Raw genomic sequence first — 9,575 nt, forward strand, 5'->3', positions numbered from 1 at the left:
GATTTAAAATATTTATCCAAGATAAATATAAGGATAACCAAGAGGGTTTTGACTGTTCTACGGATGATCGACACGTGTAGCTTATCCACTCTATCTGCAGAATTCGAAATTCAAAAAATCAACAGCTATAAACCACCTTTTACAGCCGTCAATTTTGGGACAATTGTTAGGCATCAAATTTTCGGTATCCTAAGCAGGTGATATATTCAGGATAACTCCAGGATATAGTATCCTTCAAAGCAACGGGTATCCTTAATATATTATTGTACTAACAGTTCAACCGCCTTTCTTTGATGTTTACCAGGTCTTGTAACGTTCACATGATCTCCTGAAGACTCGGACCACTCAGCAACTACTTCAAAAACGTGCTAAATGGAAGAAAAACGGCTAGTTTAGAAGTGGTCTAGGGTTTCCTGTTTTTTAGGACTTATTGTTAGCTTGATTTCAGTATAAATATAGAGCTTATCTCTGGATCAAAACACACAACTTACACACTTTTTAGCACTCAATACTTAGCATTAATCGCACATTGTAATCACGATCCAGATAGCTCCAACACTTGTAACCGATTTCGATTATTAATAAACTGGTGGTGATAGCTTTCACCGCCCGGGTTTTTTCTTGTTATCCACAGGATAACGGATTTTTTCCTGGCAACAAATCCTTGTGTTACTGCATTTTTACGTTCATTTTCATTCAAGCACCACACCTCACTCACTAATTTGGTTACGAAATTACGCTTGTTAATTTTTACCCAAAACATAAACTATACTCATATTACAACCTAGAACAAAGAATCGATAAAAAAAAGCATTCATTTATCATCAAGTTACAACCACAACAATAAACGAGATGGAATCTATCAGAAAATATTAGCATCCTAAACATATACAAGAACATGTTTACATCATACTAGAGTTTCTAATCGATTAAACTCAGTTAAGCACATCATAAACATGAATGGACATCAATATTACATTGGACATCAAGGGTTTTTCATCAAGGAAGAACAAGAGATAAAGCAAGAAACAAGGATTATGCCATGGAGTGAAACCATGGCAAGGTATGGGAATTGTCCCACATTGGTTGTATGGGAAATTGATATGGGGTTTATAAGTCAAATGGGTTCCCTCATGACTAGTCTTTTGGGTTGAGTTCTTCTGCTTGACTTATAACATATTAACGATTAACTACTTACGTGTTGTGATCAATAGGTGTTAATTATTATTCCTAGAACCTACACAAAACCCCCCCTAAGAATCCATGAAATCACCCAAAGGTGTGTGTGAGTGTGTGTTCAGAAATGGCTGGAATAGGTTATGAGGTCTCTAGGGTTTTCAAATCAGTTTTAATCGATCAATTTTCCCTAAAGTGGGGCACGCTCGAGTATCGCGAACGCTGTGGACCCTTCCGTCACAACGCGCGATGGGTTAAAATGTTTTTTTATTATTAATAATAACATGATATTAAAAAACGCATAAATAATCGAGTAGCATGACATAGTTATATTATTCGAATTAATTAACATATCCAGGTTTCTTCATCTTTACAAAAAAAAACGTTCAGATATTGACTCGTGTGCTTTGGTAATTCCCATAATTACCATCAAGGGCAGGCGGATTTAGAGAGGGGTCACGGGACCCTCCTGCCAAGCAGATTTTATGTTAGTAGTGATATATGCCTTAGTCAAATGTTTGTAGTTTGACCTCTTTCAAAATTTGGTTGTTTAGTAGTTATACTGAAAGGAGTGTGAAAACAAGTTGATCAGTAAATTAATCCGACGAAAACCTCTTGACGGCTGTTCAGATAGTAGCAGAAATGGAAAAGGAAAACATTCTATGAAATAGGTTATCATGTGTCTAAAAACGAATACACTTCACCTACAAAGCTACAATCTTTAAATTGTGATTAAGTTTAACAATCAAAATAGTTGAATGATAACGACTTAACGAGCATGTAAAGTGTAACTTTAAAATATGGCCTTTTATCTAATTCTAAGACCACTTGTTGTTTTATTATCGTAACTAGATTTTATCCCCCGTATTACGGGGATTGTTTTACGTTATTCATTTTTAATATTTATATATGTATATTTAGATTTTAATTTTATTTATTACAAGAAAGTTAATAATTAATATACTTGAGGTTTGATGATAAAACTGTTTCACAAATAAATGATATATTATAATCCGGTTTAAAAGCTATCTGGGTTTGGTGATACCTATTACCCGTTTATTTCCTTTATTATAAAATTGTTTCTTAATTATATATAATATCTTCTTTTAAATAAAATATGATATTAATTTTTAGTGTATCATATTTTATAAGATTTTCATATCAACTATTTGATAGAGATTAATTTTTAATATAATGAGATGTTATAAGCCGTTTAAGAGCTATCTGGATTTGGTGAAACCTTTACCCGTGAATTCGGGCCAAATGCTTGAGAAGCCTTCAATTACAAATAAAGCAATTTGATGGATTGAGAGAATGGTTATTTTACATTTTTCGTTTTTTAATATTTAGTTTTTGGATCTTTATTTTCTTTATTGTAAGAAAGTTAATAATATACTTAGGATTTGATGATTAAAGAGTTTCATAAATAAATGATATGTTATAACCCGTTTAAAAGTTATCTGGATTTGATGACCCATAACCCACTTATGTTTTTTACTATAAAATTGTTTATTAATTATAAATAGATATTAAATTTTAGTATATCCCTAATTTATAGGATTTTAATATCAAATAATTGATAAGATTAATTTTTAATTTAATGAGATGTTATAACCCGTTTAAAAGCTATCTGGTTTAGTAAAACTCATACCCGTGAATTCGGGTTAAATCAATGAGAGACCTCCATTTAAAAATCAAACAATCTAGTGGCTTTCATAAAAGGAGGGAGCAACCACATCGCAACACGTAGGATTTTAGGGTTTTCGTTTATATATATTATAGATTTGTTCCAAAATTTTACTTTCTTTTTATTCGTTTTTAAAGCTATATAATATGCTATTGATTTTTATTGCATAGATAAGGTTCGAATAATAGAACTACTATCCAGATGTAAAATAAAATTTTAACATGAGCCCCGGTTGAAAAGCCCCAGTTCCGTAATTGATTACCATTATTTAAGTGTTTTTGTAATAACCAACACACTTAATTAATCCTAATCAAGTGAGATACATGAATGAGTGATTGAAATTACGGAGTTTGTATTAACAATGTTAGCTTGGAAATGTCGGGTGTCATAGTCTGTACTAATACATTTGTATTGTGGCAATACAGCTGGAATATATTCATTGCAGCAAATCTAGTATTTCATGATCGAATAAAGCATTTTGAAGTGGATTTATTTTATTTGTGAGAAAAGATTGTTGTTGGTTGGGTTAAAGTGATACAAACCAAATCAAATGATCAATTGGCTAATCTTTTCACAAAAGGTTTGTTTCCAACTCAATTGTCTTTTATTTGTGAAAAGTTAGGTTTGATAGACCGTTTTAAATATTGAACTAAGGGGGGGGGGTGTTAAAAATATTAAGTGTTTTCATGTCAATTCAATATTCAGTAATGATGGGTGTTGTTTGTTTTTTAAGACAAAAACTGTCTGCAATCTGATTTCATGTCTGCAACTGAATATGTGGTCTGAAGGTCTGCAATCTAAAAATATAATACCGTTTGTTTTATAATATGGACATTGCCTGCATAAGCTGAAAATTAATTACCTATCATACATATCATAGTAAACAGAAGTCATTTAATGTTTGTATACTGCCAACATAATTGGTGGTGGTGTACGAATTGTGAAAGTGGATGGTGGTTGACGATTGGTGGTAGACGATTGTGGTAGGCGCTGAACGGTGGTTGGTAGTGATGGACGGTTGTGGTGGGTGGTGGACGGTGGTGGTGGCCAACGGTGGGTGGTGGATGGCAGGTGGTGGTAGTGAACGATGGTTGTGGCCGACGGTGGGTGGTGGTGGTGATGGACGGTCTTGGTGGTGGTGGTGTGGCGCACGGTGGGTGGTGGTGGTGTTGGGCATTTGGTGTTGGTAGGATGTTAAAAAGTTTGAATAAGTTAAACAATAGCTTATTTTTAAGACCATTAAAGTATTTTTCAGATCTTTTTTTTTTAAACAAACGGTCTTCAAAAGCTTATGTCTGCGCATCCGCAGACGTATCCCCCTTGCAGACGTTTTAAGCAAAAACAAACCGCACGTATTTGGGCCTACTACATGGAATATATGGCTAGTGGGCTTCTTATTGCTGATTCGGCAATGTAGAATGGAGTCAAGGCCCAAGCCGGTGTAGAATGAAGGTCTATTCTTCGAAATTAGGGATTAGATTCATAGTTCTTGAGAGTTTATTGTTGATGAGATCATTGTGTTAATGTTGTGATATATGTAGTTGTTAATATCGATCTGTTTCAGTGTTGTTGTTTGTGGTTGTGGTTGTGATTGTTTCTTTTGAAGCCGAAGTATTATTTTTTACAGGTGTTGACCAAGAGGGTGTATGAAGTAGTACAATGTGTGAACCACTTGGGTGATACAGATGATGAAGAAGCAAAGAAAGGATGAACCTGTTAACAATTGAACAAGTGAGTCAGCAAGAAGAACATGTATGTCTTGTAACATGAGATCGATATCATTGAAGTCGTTGATGTGGACGTACGGTGCTAATGATGACGAGGAAGAAGAATATAATATGATGATACATCAGAAAACGAAGTTACCCAATTTTGTCTCATCATTCTTCTAATGATTAGCGTCTTTTGTAAGAAGATATTAAAATTTTTTGATTCAAATTTAATTGAAGCAATGAAGCTCAAAAATGTTGCCGACGGAACCATATGCATAAACCTAGGCAACATTTGTATATAAACTAGTTGCATCCGGCAAGTTGATAAAACTTGGGTGATGATAAACCCAAACTTTGTCGGTCTCGACGCATATTCCGTCGACGCATATTCCGTCGGTTTCAGTTAAGTGCGTTATAATACCGGAACTAAAAACCAAAAATAAAACAAAAACGTCTAAAATTTAGGTGCATCAATTAAGTGGCGTCAGTCGGTAACACTCGATCGTTGGGAAGATCCAACCGTTGCCGATCCTGGAAGTTGAGGCAGTGAATCTACTCAAATTTGGCTGATTTCCATCACATTGGTTATGATACAGAAATTAAAACAAAATGCAGTGAGTCTACGAGAATTCGTTCGGTTTCCATTATGTTTGTCAGGGTACCGGAACTAAAACAAAAAAAAACAATCTTTCAAATTGGTCAAGACTCTCTAGTCTATGGCCGCTTCTCTATGGTACCAGTTGTTGCTTCATTGAATTTGCTTCACTAATAGGCTCACGATTCGACTTTGATCGTTATGGACTAGTACCAAGATCGAGCCCTAGACAAGCGGACCTTATTTTAACAGCCGGAACAGTAACAATGAAAATGGCCCCTTCCTTAGTGAGATTGTACGAGCAAATGCTTGAACCAAAATATGTTATTGCTATGGGAGCATGTACAATTAAAAATCCAATGACTAATACGGTGCCGCCAAGTGGCCCAATCGGCACTTAGCGGCTCCAAAGTTTGTAATTATTATATATAACAAGTGTTATACCCGGGCGTTGGGAAGATCCGAGCAATAGCATTGTCGATCTCGAAAGTTGAGGCGGTGAGTCTACGCAAATTTGGCCAAATTCCGTCACGCTAGTTACGGTACCGAAATTTTAAAAAAATATAGTGAGTCTACGCGAATTCATTCGGTTTCCGTTGTCACGGTACCAGAACTAAACCAAAAAACAAAAAAGAAATTCAAGGATTAATACGGTGCTGCCAAGTGACCCAATCGGCACTTAGCGGCACCAAAGTTTGTAATTATTATATATAATAATAATGGGTTGACATTAATTGTATTAAACCACAGAGATTGAATTGGGGGTCAAGTTATTTTATAAAGGAGGACAAAAACGAGAATAATAAGAAGAATTTCTAGCAAAAAACCCTAAAAAAAATAATTAAAAAAATCATAACTCAAAATTTAATAAAAAAAAACGAAAATTGTAAAAACGCAAAAAAATGTTTCCACCGTCTTCCTCGTTCTAAAAAAAACAATGTTGAGGTAAAAACATCATTGTGTGTTTTTATTTATCATTGTGTTTTGTGTTTATTTTCGTCATTGATTGTGTATTTTTTTCCTTGACATTATGTCTTTTTTTCTTGATATTGTGTTATATTACTCAACATTGTATTATATTTTGTTCGACATTGTGTAAAATTTTGCGACCTGTTGTGTCTTTTTTTATTTATCATTGTGTTTTTGTTCATTTTTCGCATTGTCTTTTTTCATGGCATTATGTCTTTTTGTCGTTTTTTTTTTGAAACAATTGACGGGGGAAACATTATTTTTTATTTTTTTGAGTTTTTTTTTTGATAGGGTTTTTTTTTGTCACAAATTTTTTTCACTGTTTTCATTTTTGTCACTCATTGTATTTTAACTTTACCCTTGAATTGGCTAGTTACTTGACAAGTTATGCTATAACCGAGCCCAATTAATGCAAGCTTGTCACGAGACCTACGCTAAAATTAAGCACAGGACACGTCATCAAGATTATTTTATTATTATTTGTAGTTTAAAGAAAGAAAAAGTTTACATATTGCAATCCGTTATCTTAGATTGTTTTCATATTTTACTTTCCTTGTTTTTGACCAATTCTTTGATATTTATATTAAAAACTTTCTAAATGCAATTGAAAGAAGCGATTAGGACATGCCTCACACGACAAACTTTCTTGTTTTTGCTTTGTTGAAAATGGCTCTTTGAAGACAAGTGGTTTGATCTGTGATTCTTGCTCCAAAGCTAAACACCACAAGTCGCCTTTCCCTACTAGTTTTATTAAGACAGCAGATTGTTTTGAACTTATACACTGCGTATTTGGGAGAAATACCGAACACCTTCACTCACAAGAGTGCATTATTTTCTCACCATCATTGATGATTATAGACGCTCGGTTTGGGTGTTCCTTTTGAAGCATAAACATGAAGCAAGTGATTGTTTTATCGATTTTCACAAACTAATAAACACTCAAATTCAAAAGAATATTAAGCGAGTTCGGTGTGACAATGGTGGTGAGTTTACTTCAAACCACATGATCGATTTCTACACCGAACAAGGAATCCTCCTTGAAACCACATGTCCGCACACACCACAACAAAACGGTGTGGTGGAATGTTCGAGCCAGTGGGAGCCCTAAAATTTGAGGCAAAATTGCCTTCTAAGTTTTGGGGTGAATGCATTCTCACCACAGCACATATTATCAACCGATTGCCGTTAAAGGATATCGAAAATAAAACCCCGTTTGATATTGTCTTCAAACAAAAGGCCGATTACGAACACATGAAAATCAAATCTTTGATTGTCTTGCGTATTACCGAAGCACATGGAGATAAGTTCAAAGAAAAGGGAAGGCAGGGATTTTTATGGGCTATCCCAAACTGAAAATCATGAGACTCCCAAACTAATAATGGTGAACCACATTTACCAAACCAACCTGAAAATAGTGGGTCTTTCTTACATGCCCAAGAAAACAATAATGAGCCAATCACGCAAACACAAAATAGTTTCAAGTCCACCACTCAAACTCAACCTGGAAATGAAAGACCTATCCGAGAAAGAAGAGAAAGGGTCCGGTCCAACGTCTTGATCGCTTCCAGGATTGCATATTTGGTTAATGTTTTAAGCCAATATGTGGCCGACCCCCGACAACACACATGGACGCCGCCATTAGGGTCTTATGAATCTCGAAGGCGACACCAAGACAAGGAATTTTACTACCAAAAGTGGGAGGCAACAACCTAACGGCCTACTCCGACTCCGATTGCCTTGGTTGTCCCAACATTAGGAGGTCTAGAACCGAGTATTTGCTTCCTATTGGAGGAGCGCCGGTTTCTTGGAAATTTAAAAAACAATTTGTTGTGTCGTGATTGTCTGCTGAAGCTGAGTATAGAGCCATGGCTACCACGGTTAGTGAAATTTTATGGTTGCGTTGGCTTCTAAAAGTCCTAGAATCAGAACAAAAGGGCCCGACACATCTCTTTTGTGACAATCTGGCAGTCATATATTGCTAATAACCCAGTGTTTCATGAACGTACAAAACACTTGGAGATGGATTGCTACTTCGTTAGAGAACGAGTCGAGTCTAAAGACATAAAACCAGTACACATTGACACCAAACTTCAAATAGCCGATCTATTAACAAAGCCATTGGGGTCACGACAATTGTAACGATTACTCGACAAGTTGGGCATTTGTAACCTTCATGCGCCAACTTGAGGGGGGATAAAGAAGGAAAATGTTTACATATTGCAATCCCGTGATCTTTGGTTGTTTCCATATTTTACTATCCTTATTTTTGACCAAATATCTTTTGAATAACCTAAGAAAATACTCAAGTTTTGCATTATAATTTCATTTTTCAGAATTTGCATAAATTTTTAGGATTTATATTATTTCTTTATATATCCAGGAAAAAAGGTTTAGTTGTTAACTGGAAAATACACCTTATAAAGTCCAGCGCTCCACCTAGACGCTTGCGCGCCCAGGAGCAACACTGGACTTGGGGGGGCTTGTAGGGGTATGGTACTAAAACCCGGTTCTACGACCCTAAATCTATTATGTTTGGCTTATTTTATTATATGGACTAATACAATGTTATTGGGCTGAGGGGGTTTTGTGGAGGTAACCCTAATTGGGCTAGGCCCATTAGGGTACCATGATGGTGGCCATGAGACTCTCTATGTAAGGAGGTCTCCACCTCCTTGTTAGAGGTCATGCTCAATAAGAGCCACCACCACTTTTTGTGCCTGTGAACAAGAAATCCTCAGGATATCTTAGCAGTCACCTCCACACCCCCAAAGAAGCCATCGCAGGTCTCACCATTGCAGGTCACAGGCGCAGCCATGGAGAAGAAGATCAAGACGTGGTTCGTTCATCTCGAAAATCCGTGGAAACATCGACGTGGATCAGGTTAGATTCATTTCGTGCTTCGACACTCATATTACCTGAAAGAATTAACTGTCGGTGATATATACTCATTTTTTTAATAGTGTGCGTCTTCCCTTAGTTCGGTTCGCAATTGATAATGTGAACCGGTGAATACCACTTGAGGTAATGAATGGACTGATCGTAAACAGCCGGTTTGACAATGAAACCGGTTTCACCCAAACCGACCCAAACAGCCGGTTCCTAATATGATCTACCAAACCGGTTTTAAACCCGGACCGCTTTAGATTAAAACCGGTTTTAAACCGAACTGAACCGAGCTGGACTAGGCCGGCCTCTCTTACACCTAAACCGGTTTTGACCAGGCTTTGACCAAACCGGTTCGGTTTGGAAAAAAACCGGTTTTGTACACCTCAAAGCGACAATGTTGTGAATATTATGGGCCTAATTAGAGTGAATGTCCAAACCACTACAAAAGACCCAATTCAGCGACCCAGTCAAGAGTTAGCTAAGGCCCGTGTTTGTGAAACAACCTGTAATTCTCTTCTCATTCAATCTGTAACCCTTCAATCAGATTTAT

The sequence above is a fragment of the Bidens hawaiensis genome, unplaced genomic scaffold (assembly GCF_021521415.1).
Source record: "Bidens hawaiensis isolate Kalapana, Puna unplaced genomic scaffold, B.hawaiensis_p1.1 tig00046946_1, whole genome shotgun sequence".
Taxonomy (NCBI): Eukaryota; Viridiplantae; Streptophyta; class Magnoliopsida; order Asterales; family Asteraceae; genus Bidens; species Bidens hawaiensis.